We start from the raw sequence: 13,800 nt of genomic DNA, 5'->3' as shown, positions 1-13,800 counted from the left end.
GCAATGATGCATGAGTCCTAAGAGTCTGGAAGCTTCACCAAAGCTGCACTCCAGTCCTTAGGACTAGAGTGTGGCTTTGGTGCAGCCTTTGGACTCTTAGGACGCATGTATCATTGAAATACCATACCTCCAAAGAGACTTGAAGCAGCTTTATTTTGGCTGTCTGTAACAGGCCTAAATAAATTCATATCTTCTTGTGAACTCCCCAAATCCACAGTCTTTCATTTGTTCCCCCCCTCCATATTGCCTTGGCTGTCAAGTGTTCCCCAGGTTTTAGTAGCTAGTTTCCACATTAAACACGAGTGCTTTGTAGGTTCTTATCCCTATCACACTTCTGGACATGTATGCTACATATTTCTACAACATTCATTTGGAAGTGTTCATTTTCCATGGAAACTCCAACAAATGTGTCCAATGGGACAATGATGAAATGTGATTTTTTTAAAAAAAATGCAGGAGGAGTCTGATTAAATATTTACCTGTCCTGCAAATGTAATACAAAGACTGCCTTTAAACCCATTAATATTGATGAAATTTCACTGACCACCCTACACTCTTTCAAGCATTTTCTTTTTGCCTCAGCACACAATAAATTGGAGGGGAAGGGGGAGGAGGAAGAAGAGGAAATTTGTGACAACCTTGTTTTCATATTTTGCTCATTTATGTGAATCACAAAGAATGTGTGTCTCATATCTAAGGACCTTATCACACACACAATTTTCAACGTTTTGGGGACTGAAGGAGAACGTTCGTGTGTGCGTGCATCCTGCAGAAAATGGAGTTTATCGCACTCGAAGATGTCCCCCAAGAGGCCCTGTTCTGTCCCCCGGCGCACACCCGTTCACATCCAATCCTGACAGGTGTGATTTTTGCCTGACGGATTACCTTCTGTCAGCAAAAAATGGCACCCATCAGGACTGGATGGGAACGGGTGCGTGCCGGGGGACGGAACGGGGCCTCTTGGAAGATGTCTTCGTGTGTGATAAACTCCATTTTCTTTCGGACGCTCATGCACACGAGCGTCCTCCTTCAGTCCCCAAAATGTTGAAAATGATGTGTGCGATAAGGTCCCATGTTAACAGTAGAGATAGAAATCATATGACCTATTATTTGTTTCCCAACCAAAAAAATGGGTAAACCTTTTCATGAAGTGTACCCAGTGTAGTACTCAATGATCCTTAATCCTTTCCCCTTTCTTGAGCTTTCCTCCATAGACATGGGGTAAAATTTATTTAACCCCATGTTACCCCACTCCACCATCTAATATGTCCCCAAATCTGGAGTGCAATGGTTCTCAAACTGGAGAGCTGGAACCCTGGGAGGGGCATGAGAGTTGATGAAGGTGGGTGGGTGCAAGACATGGAGGACCTGAGCCTACTGCTCCCAAACCTTTTCTGTCCTGGCATAGAAGAGAAAGTCAATGAGGATGTTTGGAGTATCTGCCTAAGGGAGAAGAGAGCTATTTCCTCATAAGATGTTAAAACAGGAATATATATGAATGCATAAACAAAAATACAAAAACAAAACAAAAAATGGACACAGTGCAGCCTTGCTTTATGTGGGGATGCATCCCCCCTTGCATACGGCAAATACCATGTAAACTCGAGCCCCATTCAATTGAATGCGGCTTGTTTTTGCAGCAACATGGCGTGCACGCACCACGTGCACACACACCATTCCCTGTATTGCAGCATGGCTTCTGCGTAAAGTGGAAGCTGCATATGGCATGCCTGTATATGGAGCAGGCACGCTGTACATTAAATTATATATATATATTCAGATACAGTGGTGCCTCGGGTTACGAAATTAATTCGTTCCGCGGCTAATTTCGTAACCCGAAAAACCTTCGTAACCCGAATTGCCATAGGCGCTAATGGGGAAAAAAGCCGCGGCTCCGCCGCGGCTCCATTTAAACAGCGCCGGCGTTTTTTCGTAACCCGAAAAAACGTTCGTAACCCGAAACAATAAATCCCTATGGGATTTATTCGTATCCCGAAAAATTCGTAAGCTGGGTAATTCGTATCCCGAGGTACCACTGTACAACATCAAGTGGGGTGGGGCAACACCTGGATGTAGATGTAAAGGTGGTCACAAGGATAAAAAGTTTGAGAACTGCTACTGCAGTGCATTTCCCTCAAAAAGATGATTTAATCTGATAAATCATTAATTTAATCTAGTAAATAGACTCCATCACTGCTAAAAAGGCAGGTACATTTGAAGTGAATGTCTGCATTGTTCCTAGGCAGCAGGCAAATAGAACTCTTAGGCAGATCTCCAACTGCTGATCTTTTGAGTTCCTTCAGTCTATATTCCCATTAAAGCTGAATATAGGCAGTGCCAATGTTAAAAGTGTGAGAATAAAATAGTTATTCCACAGACCCAGGCACTGTAGGAGCTTCCCAGTTATCCTTTTAAACTAGGGGAACAGCATCCCTATGCTGGAAGTGGAAAAAAAAAAACAGCGTAGAAAATTGTGAGTCCTCTGCTTTTTCAGAGGAATGGATAAATCTAGTCAAAGCTCAGCCTTGTTGCACTGCAGAAGTTCAATGAACCACCCCTTCTGCTTCTTGTTGGATTTAGGCATGCAAAGCTGACTGCTAATGTGATCATGCTGTACATGCATATCCCTGCACTTGGCACAGCCAGAAAAGTAGTTCTTAAATGACATTTGTTGTTTTTGTGCTCCTTCAAGTTGTTTCTGACTTGTATCAACCCCAGGGGTTTTCTTGGCATTATTTCTGGAGAAGAGGCTTGTCTTTACCTTCTTCTGACACTGAGAGAGTGTGGCTTGTCCAAAGTCACTTGTTCAATTGTAGTGAGGGGGGGACGGGAGGGGAGGGTTGATCGGGCAGAGATACAATCAGAGGGAAAGGAGGACCAAGCGGAAATGGAAGGCAAGGAGGCGAGACCCTTGGGGAGGGTACAGAAGCTAAGGAAGAGGATTGCACGTGGTGGAGCAGAGGACGTGGAAGAACTGGAGGTGGAGAGGCGGTCGGAGCAGCCCCTGGAGTGAGGGGCGCCCTGTGACTCTCCAGGAAGGTACGGGCTGCTCAGGGTTGGCCCATACATGGAGGTAAAGTTACAGAACCATAAAGAAAAGGGGGACTTTAGATATCATCAGGAAGGGGAGTGGAGGAAAAAGGAAGGAGGAACTCTGGAAGGGGAGTGGTGGGACTCGAAAGGAGAACTTTGGGAGCAGGGCCTGCTGCCTGCGGAGCGAGACAAGTCGGAGCTGGAGGTGTTGAAGAAGTGCTTTGGGCCGACAGAAAAACTGGGAGAAGAGTCACCGTGAAGAAACGGAAAGTTAATTGAGACTGTGTTTATGTCTGGGGTTTGGGCATTATTTTGTTAAGTTTGAGAAGTTCAGTAAAGTTTGAGAGCTGTCTGCAAGTTTGTAACCCACACCTGGGGTTGAGAAGCCACGTGGGACCCAAATGTTGCAGGGTGCACTAGCCCCGCCCACACCAATTCATTGGGTTTCCATGCTGAGTGGGAATTCAAACCCTGGTCTCCAGAGTTGTAATCTGATGCTCAAACCATTACATCACACTGGCTCTTAAATGCCACTACAGTACTTAGCTACTCCAAAGAAGACAGCCAGGGATGCATCATGAGATAAAAAGTCTTCAACTTCATACTGACACAGGGAAACTTACATGGTAGGTTCAGTCCTGAAGCTGCTTCTTTGTCTTTGGCATCCTCATCATTAAGATTCCCAGGTCAAAATTTTGCAGTGGGAAAGATCACTGAAGTGATCTTTCTGTGGAATAATTAAATACTGTAACCAGTAAAATGGAGTACATCCCACTAGACCCAATGAAAATAACCTTTGAGTAAATGGAATTGTGTAGTGAATCTTGTATGTCACTACAGTACCCAGTCTTCAAAGTTCCTTTCCATAAGCCACATGTAGAATTTTGCCCCCTCCTATTTCAGTTTTATTTAGCTTAAAGCCAACATTCACTTCTTCTTTTTAGCTGAAAATTGATTTCTCAATTTCAGCCTGCTTAAATTAGCTGCCTTGTGCTTTCACTAGCTTCCCCATGACAGTCTCCACCATTTGAAACCTTTCCTGAATTTAAACACTGATGTTTCTTGAAATTTACACCCTTCCTTCTTTGTCCTTGCTCTGGGCTTTCAATCCTTTTCTTGCATCCTGGCATCTCCTTCAATTTTTAATCTGTCTGTGTGTAGGTAATCCCAATTTCATACCTCTGTCTTCTCTCACAGAAGCTGGGCTGCAAATGGCTTTGTTCACTGAGCAGCTGAACAGTGTTAGCCACTAACAGCTGTTCAGCCAATCAATGTCAAAGGATTTGCTGTCATAAAGGCAATAAAATATGGATTTCCACCTAAATCTGCCTACAGTATTTAATAAATCACAAATGTTCTGAGGCATGTCAGAAAAGTCATGTCATTATTTTTTGTTTAAAAAGTAACTCTTAATTGAAAGTGCAAAGTTTCCTTCCAAATCTTTATTGAGCAATTCACATTGTCATTTCCTCCCCACACACACATATTTTAAGAACTTACAATTTAAAGTAGCTTAAATAACTGCAATTTGTTTTTTAACACTGGAAGGCAATCTAGAATAGTGATTCTGCTTTCTGCATTCCGTACTACTAAGTCCTCCCTATCACCTTCATTCCACTCTCCTGCTTTGAGTAAAAAGCAACAGAAAGTCCATGTAGTGAATCTAATATAATTGAAGCACTAAGTACATTCTGTTATATGGAAAGAGTGGGATGAGTGACTGTTTTAACATGTTTTTGAATATTCTTTCTATCCCAATTTTTCAGTGGCTACTTCTACCCTATAGAACTCCCTCCTAAGGGGGTCTCGGTTGACCCTCTCTGCTCACTTTTCAGTGGCAAAAAAATAGATTTTTAATTAATTAATTAAATAAAATTCTTTGGCTTTCAACTGGTTGGAGCAGAAGTATGTTCATGCTGTGAGTTCTACAGCATACTGTACCTCAATTATCAAAATCTCTGACAAAGGTCCTTTTTACACAGTCTTTTTATAGCTGTACCCAGACACTTTTTTTCTTCTTGTCTAGTTGAAAGGTGTTGTTGTTTTTTTAATTTCTGGACAGATGGTGAAGGAGAGCTGGAGAAACACAGGCCTATGTTTGGCCACCAAAATGGAAATTAGTGATTTTTTTAAAAAAAGTCATCCCTAGAGCAGTTTGGAAGAAGCTTTCAAATGGTCTCTAAAAGGTTGAAAACGCTTTTTTAAAATTTATTTATTCAAAGTTTACTTGATAGGGGTGCTTTCCTTTACATGGGCATGTTCTTAGTTTTGAATAAAAAGTTTGCTGAAACATATATTCCTTTTGTTCTGTAGGAACCTATCCTTATTCTTTCCATGTTGTTTCTGCCTGTGGTACAAACTTTTCTATCAAAAATGTAACATCCAGGAACACACATTAACCAAGTTATGCTTGCACTTTTACTGTGTATTGAATGTGTTTCTAATGGTTTAAATTACTGTTTTAATTGGATTCATTGCTTAATAATTATTCTGCTCCTGTGTCATCTTACCAAAATCATATATTAATCTGTACTGAATGTGAATGGGCACATTCATCATAAGGTTCAGAGGTAGCATGACTCTAGATATGAATTACTAGGAAAATACAGGTGAAAAGAGCTTTTCCCAGAAGCATCTGATTGGCAACTTTAGGAAGCACGATTGTGGTTAAATGAGCCTTTGGCCTGACCCAGCAGGGCTCATCTTGTGTTCTCAGTAATAATACTTCTAATTTGAAATAGACTAAGGAGATATTGTGTATGTGTGAAACAAATTTGAAAGGAAAGTAACCCCCATGTGAAGCTTCATGATCTGCTACCATTCAGCAGAGCTTGGGGAAAGTATGGCTATTGCAGGAATTATGTTACTAGGCTTTTCATTCCTCATTTTTATGTTTTTGAATCCTATCACCCTGGGGATAAGTCTCACTCATTTTAGTTCTGAGGCAGTAAATCTCCCAGTATTACAGAACTGAGACCATATAGATTGAACAGAGACAATTCTGCCCCTCCCCCTGCTCTGTAACTCAACACATTTTGCAGTAAAGAAGTTGGAATTAATTAAAGGTGCACTGAAATGTCCAGCAGATATTTTAAATAGCATATGACAATTATTCCAAGAAATATAGGCTTTGTGGCTACATTCAGCCACCAAGCTCAGAGAAAATGAGCTTCTCTTTTGTGAAAAGTTTATCTGAACAGTTCAGCAGGGTGTGGATCAGAGACTGCTGAATACCGACAAGAATGTGTCTAAAGAAAGAAGCAAAGGAAGTGAAAGCAACTGGGAAATAATTCCTTTTAGGCCTATAAATCAGCATATCTTAAAATGCACCACACTCCCATAAATGGTTATTTCAGGGGTGGGTATTTACAGGGGGTCAATTGCTGCCCCAGTAGGAAAAAAAAAACAGTGTGAGAACTGCCTCCTGTGCCACTGAGAGCAAAACCAGAAGTGACTGCCAGTTTCAATTTTTGGCTGTTCAAGACAGATTCTTATGGGCTGGGGTAGAGCATGGTCAAAGTCGGTGGTTTCCAAACTTTGGTTCCCCAGATGTTTGGGACTTCAGCTCCCAGAAATCCTGATCGTTGGCTAAGCTGACTTTGGCTTCTGAGATCTGAAGTCCAAAACACCTGGAAAAACCATTGTTTGGGAACCACTAGTCTAAGTCTTTACCACTTATGAAGACCTCCAAATAAGGAAAACTGTTTCAAGGTATCAAAGGGCATCCCTTATCTCAGGTGATTTTTGCCACAATCCTCCCTTTTTATGAATACATGGATTTTGGGGTCCTCTGGGGTATCATTGGAGTCACTAGGCTCCCAAAGCTCACCTGAGAGCCCCGCATAACCCACAAACATATCTTTACCAGCCTTGGGTTATTTTGAAGTAAATCCTAATGTGTCCAATAAAGCATGTAAGAATAGTGAGGACTGAAACCTAAACCTAAGAACGATCAATTGATATTTATCCCTCCCATTGTTATTGCCTCTCAGTTTTGGAGAAAAAGACGAGTAGGGGGAAAGAGAGTTGCTGGGTCTCAAGATGCCAGCTGAAATCTCATGCATTTGATGTGCTTTATCAGGTTTCTAGGCAAGGAAATAAATCTCAGGGAAAGCAACACTGGAGTAGTACTGTGTTCAATTTTTGTTTATGAGCTGGCTTTTCCACCTGGCCACCACATCCACTCATTACCAGGTGGCAACATGACTCATTGATACAGCTTGAAAGTGTTTAGATGCATTGCAACCCTAGACATGATAGTTATAAAATTATGCATATTGTCAAAGTTTTGGAGAAGAATCTACTTTTCTCCCTTGATAATATTAGAAATTTGGTCATTCACTGAAGTTTAATAATGCATAATTTTGTGAAAAGGAAAGAGTAATACCTCTTTACACAATGCAGTTAAACTATAGGATCACAAAGATATATTGTAATGGTTGCAAACTGTGAAAACTTTAAAGGGTTGGAAAAATAAATCAAGGGCATTCCATCAGTGTTCATGAGGGCTACATATTCTCATAAGTATTAGAAACAGTGGGTGCCTGTATAGTAGCTGCTACTGAGGAGCAAGAAAAGATAGATGCTGTTGCATACATATCTAAAATGTGGTCTTCTGCTAGCTACAGCACTGACCATTGTGTAAACAGAATGTTTGACTAGTGTGGTCCCAGATAGCTTCTGTTCTTATTGCAAACTCACTGGGTCAGTGGCTGTTTAGAGATAATATATATGGATGTCGTAATATATTTAATAAATAACTAAAATATACAGAAAATGCCTCCTCACTTTTTCAGCTTAATTCCTGGCATACACTGATATGAAACACTGTGTGTTCATTCAAAGGAAGGCCGGAGAAATTGTGATCATTTTCTAGTATAAATAAATATTAAATATATAGATGAAGCTGCTACATTTAGGCAAAGAAAATGACACGTAGCTCAATAGCAGTACATATAAAATGATCTAGTGCCCTCAAACTATACTCATGCCCAGTAACCTGGATAGCCTTGGCAACAGTCTCTCAGAATAAAAATGCTGCTAGTGAATACCAGATTACGGACTGGTAAAATTGCTGCCATTCAGGACCTCATCCCTGATGAGTGTGCTGCCATGACGTCTATCACAGAGACCTAGTTGGATGAGGCCACTTTGTGTGTGTGTGTTGTTGTTGTTGTTGTTGATGATGATGATGATGATGTTATCATTTATTTGTATAGGACCATACACCTACATGGCTCTTTATAGAAACAATCAAGTCAAAACATTAAAATCTGCCAAAGGCATTTTATTTCTCTCAGTTTGTCCACCAGGTTGCTCTGTGCAACAGTAAGCAAGATCAGAGAAACAGGGAGTTAGAGCTGCAGTGGCCTACCAGGATTCCATGCCCCTGACCAGGTGCTCTATCCCACAATTATCTGAAGTTATGCCACTGGGACAGATTATTATTATTATTATTATTATTATTATTATTATTATTATTATTAACTTTATTTATAAAGCACCATAAATCTACACGGCACTGTACAAAACCAAGTAAAATCAAGAATATAAAAGCCTGTCTATGGCGTACAATCTAAAAGTTAAAGCAACAAATTAAAAACATCATATGAAACAAGTTAAAACAGCAATATCCACTATTGAGTCAAGCATCTAAACAACCAGGACACAATCACAGACTCCCTGGGAACGCTTCCCTAAACAATATGGTCTTTAACACAGCTTTGAAGCTGGTTAGAGACGTGTTGAGTTGTGCTTGTAAGTGGAGGACCTTCGAGGAGTGAGGGGCGGCAAGCGAGAAGGGATGAATCCGGGACAGGTCAGTGAAAATCCTGGGCTGGGGCAGGAGACCTTGGCTACCAGAATGGAAGGAATGAGTGGGGATGTAGGGAGAAAGTAGTTCAGAGAGATAGGGAGGGGCCAGCCCATGCACGGCTTTAAAGGTGAGCAGGAGAAGCTTGTACTGAATGCGGAAGGGAAAGGGGAGCCAGTGAAGGGATGACAACAGAGGGGAGACATGGTCATACCAGTGAGCGAGTGAGATAATACGAGCTGCTGAGTGCTGAACAGAAATCAATGGGTAGAGGTGAGAGAGAGGAAGCCCTGCCAAGAGAAGGTTGCAGTAGTCAAGTTGAGAGACCACTAGGGCATGGACCAAAGTCTTTACTGTAGAAGCAGAGAGATATGGATGGATTTTGGAAATATTATAGAGGAAAAATCTACAGACCTTGGCTGTGGCCTGAATCTGAGGGATAAATGACAGAGAGGAGTCAAAAGTGAAACCAAGACTGCAGGCTTCCTGAACCAGCTGAATAGAGATGTTGCTGACAGAGATAGAAAAGGAATATTGAAGGATGGGCTTAGGAGGGAAGACAAGAAGCTCCGTCTTAGACATGTTGAGCTTCAAACGCTGATGGCACATCCAGTGAGAGACAGCTGTCAGACAAGATGAAACTTGCTGCTCAAGCCCTAGCGAAAGGTCAGGGGTGGAAAGATACAGTTAGGTATCATCGGCGTACAGATGATAAGAGAAACCGAAAGAGCTGATAAGTTTACCAAGAGACAGTGTGTATAGAGAGAACAAGAGGGGACTCAAAACAGAACACTGAAGAACTCCAACAGATAGGGGAACAGAGGACGAAGTTTGGCCACCCGAGACCACTGCAAAAGATCTATCCGACAGGTAAGATTTAAACCAATCGAGAACGGAGCCCGAGAAGCCAAGGTCAGAAAGTAAGTCAACTAAAAGACAGTGGTGCACGGTGTCGAAGGCCGCAGACAGGTCAAGGAGGACAAGGATGGAGTAAAGGCCATTTGCCTTAGCCCGCAGGAGATCATTCGAGATCTTGGTAAGGGCCATCTGCCGTGGCCGGAAACCAGACTGGAAAGGGTCCAAAATGGAGTTAGTTTCAAGAAACTCAAGACAGCAAGAGTAGACGACTTGTTCCAGAACCTTAGAAAGAAAAGGAAGAAGGGAAATTGGACGATAGTTAGACAAGGAAGAAGGATCGAGAGAAGATTTTTTCAAAATAGGGGAAACTAAAGCGTGTTTAAAGACTGAAGGGAAGGAGCCAGAAGAAAGAGAGAGGTTAAAGATGTAGAGGAGGGAGGGCAAAAAAGAAGGAGCTGTGGAGATTAGAAGACGAGAAGGGATTGGGTCAAGAGAACAGGTTGTGGGTTTGCAAGAGTTCAGCAGCATAGAAAGTTCTTCCAGAGAAACGGGAGAAAACGCAGAGAATTTGTTAGTAGGAGGAGTCAGGAGAATAGTGATAGGAACCAAATCAGAAAGAGTCAACTCCGACCGAATGACAGTGATCTTTGTAATGAAATAATTAGCAAAATCATAAGGAGAAAATAACGAAGAACAGGAGGAACAGAAGGTTTTAGTAGTGTGTTGAAACAAGAGAACAAACGCTGCGGGCGCCTCTCGTTGGCTCAGATCAATAGTTTATAATAATTCTGTTTTGCCATAGCTAAGACGCATGAGAAGGAAGGAGAATGAACTTAAAATGGATAAAGTCGGGACTTCTGGTTGTGATGGCGTCTCACTAGGACGTACTCCGAGGAGGCTGCGGAGACGTCCCAGCTTAAGGCAGAGCCTCGGACCCAAAAAGGGATTTTTGGGGTTCGGGAAATTCCCCTGATCGTCGAGGGAATCAGAGGGGGCTCGATGGAAGATCCAACCCCAACTGGAGCTGCTTTGCAGAGTAAGTTCTAGCCGCTACGTGGCAGAACCGAAGAACCGGGACGGGGGGTCTGAAGAGCAATCCACGCTCTGCCTAAGCATAGCGACTGGTTCGCACAGAGTCGCCTCCAATTTGAGACTTTTTCCTAATTAAAGAAGTGGATAAAGGAAGAGGCTACCAAATCCTTCTAGATTGATCACAGCTATAGAAATCGCATTGAGTCGGAAGTTGAAGAAAGCGGTGTTGGAGTAGCAGTTTTAGTGTGTCAAAGTGGACTATAAGGAAAACTTTTCTCCCAGGGGAGTCGCTTTGCCGATTTGTGAAGGACTGGGAGATACTCTTTTTAAATACTTGTCCTTGATTAATAGAAGTCTTTCCCTTAACTTGGACATTGTGAGGTACTGGATTTCTCTCCATGTTGGTTTTCTATTCCCCCCCCTCTCTCTCTAGAAATTTAAAGTGGGCTCCATAATTGAAAGACTGTTCAGTAACAGATTAAGGAGAGTAAAGAGTTAATGGACTGACCTTGTGAAGCCACCTGGAGTTGGTAGAGATAAGGTGGAGGAGGAGAGGAGGACTCCGAGAGAGAGAGAGTTTGAGACGGGAGGGGTGAAGAGGAGTGGAGTGAGGGCGGAGATCGTGCGGCCCAGAAGAGGAAGAAGTAGAGTGCTGGGGGAAAGAGTGTCGACGGAAGGAGAATTGGAGGACTGTTCGGCAGAAACGAGTTGTGGGATAGAGCGGTGACGGAAGAAGGTCCGGAGGGAAATAAAGGAATGAAATAAAGGACAGAGTGTCGACGGAAGAAGGTCGGGAGGACTGATAGAAAGAAATAGAGTGGTGGGATAGAGCGACAAAGGAAGAAGATCAATAGGTATCAAAAAAGGGACAGAGTGTCGACGGAAGAAGGTTTGGAGGACTGAAAGAAAGAAATAGAATTGTAGGATAGAGTGACGACGGAAGAAGGTCAGAGGGAGGACAAAGGACAGAGCGGCGACAGAAGAAGGCCCGGAGGACTGTGGAGAGAGAAAAAGAGTTTGGGAACAGAGGGATAACGGAAGAAGGTCGGGAGGAGAGGGATATAGTAGAGAGATAGTTATACTTATTAGAGAGTAACAGAGAAGGTCAGGCGATATTTGGTTCACCCGGGATAGAAAGAGAGGGGAAGTAAAAGAGTAACATTTGTATCTGTGCTAGAATTATCTTATAGGGAAGACGGATTGGTCCTTTTTTTTTTTTTTTTTTTTTGGTTTCAAGGAAGAAGGGAGAGGTTGGATGACGTAGAGAGAAACCAATAATAAGGACAATTTGAGTAGGGTTATTAATTGGAGGGGAAAGGAAAGGAAGGGAAGGAGGAAAGAAGGGGGAAAAGGGAAAGAAGGGAAAGGAAGGAAAAAAGTAAAAGAGAAAAAGGAGAAAAGGAGGGGAAAAAAGAAGAAAGAAAGAAAAAAAATTCTTAAAAACACTTATTTGTGGGAGGAATATAACTTGTTATATTCAAAGTTTAGAATTACAAATTATTTGAGAAAGATAGTCAATTACCTCAGGAGGTTAATTTATTCTATTTAAAAAAGTATTATAAATGTATTTTTAATTTTGGACCAATTAGATATTTGTTGAACTCTATATAGAGGGAGAAAGTTACTGAGCTTTGGTTGTCATTGTATTTAAAGAATATTTGAGACAAAGTAAGATCAGATCACAAACATCACCAGTAGGTCCTTGACTCTGACTCCCCATTATTTTCTCTTCTGTTTAAAGGAAGGGGAAAGGTATTGTGTTTTTGAAAAGAAAAGAAATAGCAAGATAGAATGACAACTAGAAGTCAGACTCAAAAAGCTATTCAACAGGCCCAGAATCAAAGAAAACTTTCAACTGATCTAACTAAAAGTTCCGATATGAATCAACTTATTTTAGAAAAACTAGAGAGTTTGTCCAATAACTTGTCCGCCAATTTGGCAAAGGAAATGAGTAATTTCAAAAGAGAAATTAAACAAGAAATTCGAGCAGACCTAAGAGAAATAAATCAAAAAGTGGATACATTAATTGCTGACAATCAAAAAATTAAACAAAGAGTTGAAATTGTGGGATTTAGGACTGAAAAACTGGAGACTGATTTTGCAAAATTATTATTAAAAAAAGAAGAAGAATTAGATGAGAAAGCTGCATGGGAACAAAGACTGAGAGAAAAATGTGTTAAAATTAGAGGATTGATGGAAGAAAAGAATGAAAATTTAGAAGGGAAATTGATACCAGAAATTGCAAAATTTTTGAATAAAGATCCAGTATTTTTTGATGATGAGGTGGACAAGATTTATCGAATAAACTCTCTAATAGCTAAACAGAAGGGCCTTTCAAGGGACGTGGCAATTTATTTTGTTAAGAAAAGAACGAGAGACCTCTTCTTGACCAAGCACAATGAAACACCGTTCTCCTACAAAAATCAAGACTTAAAAATACTGAAGGATATCCCGGGAAGAATATTGAAAAAAAGGAAGGATTACACAGCGTTGACCTTATTTCTGAGAAGAGAAGATATCCCGTATCGTTGGGAGCTACCGGAGGGACTCACTTTCTGGTGGAATAATAAAAGAACGAAGATTTCCTCACCGGAACAAAGCAGAGCATTCTTGAGAAAAGCTACAGAAAGAAGTAAGGAACAGAAGACAGAAGAAAGAAGTCAGACGAAAACTGATAAAGGAGAGAAGACTCCGCAAGAAGGTGAAGAAATTGATAACTTAGTGGTGGAATTAAGAGGAAGTGAAGAGGAAGAGACCACACCAGAAGAGGAGGAACCCGAAGGTGACCCACAGAAGGAACCAAACTTAGATTTAGACTGGCAGGACTTACTGAGGGAAGAAGAGAGAATAAGAAGGGAGGAAGAGAAGACCGAAACTGACCCACTGACTGACTGACGGAACGAGAAATTTAAGTTTTGAATTTGACTTCAGATAGTGATTTCTATCTCTCTTTTTCTTTTTTCTTTCTACTTTTTCTTTATTTCCTTATATCACAACCATTTTTTGGTCTTAATAAATATTAAACTTTTACAACTTACGATAAGTGTGGTCTGTGCATAGTTTGG

The sequence above is a fragment of the Sceloporus undulatus genome, unplaced genomic scaffold, assembly GCF_019175285.1.
Source record: "Sceloporus undulatus isolate JIND9_A2432 ecotype Alabama unplaced genomic scaffold, SceUnd_v1.1 scaffold_13, whole genome shotgun sequence".
NCBI classification, from domain to species: domain Eukaryota; kingdom Metazoa; phylum Chordata; class Lepidosauria; order Squamata; family Phrynosomatidae; genus Sceloporus; species Sceloporus undulatus.
The sequence above is the reverse complement of the archived record's forward strand: the minus strand, read 5'-3'. Positions refer to the sequence as shown.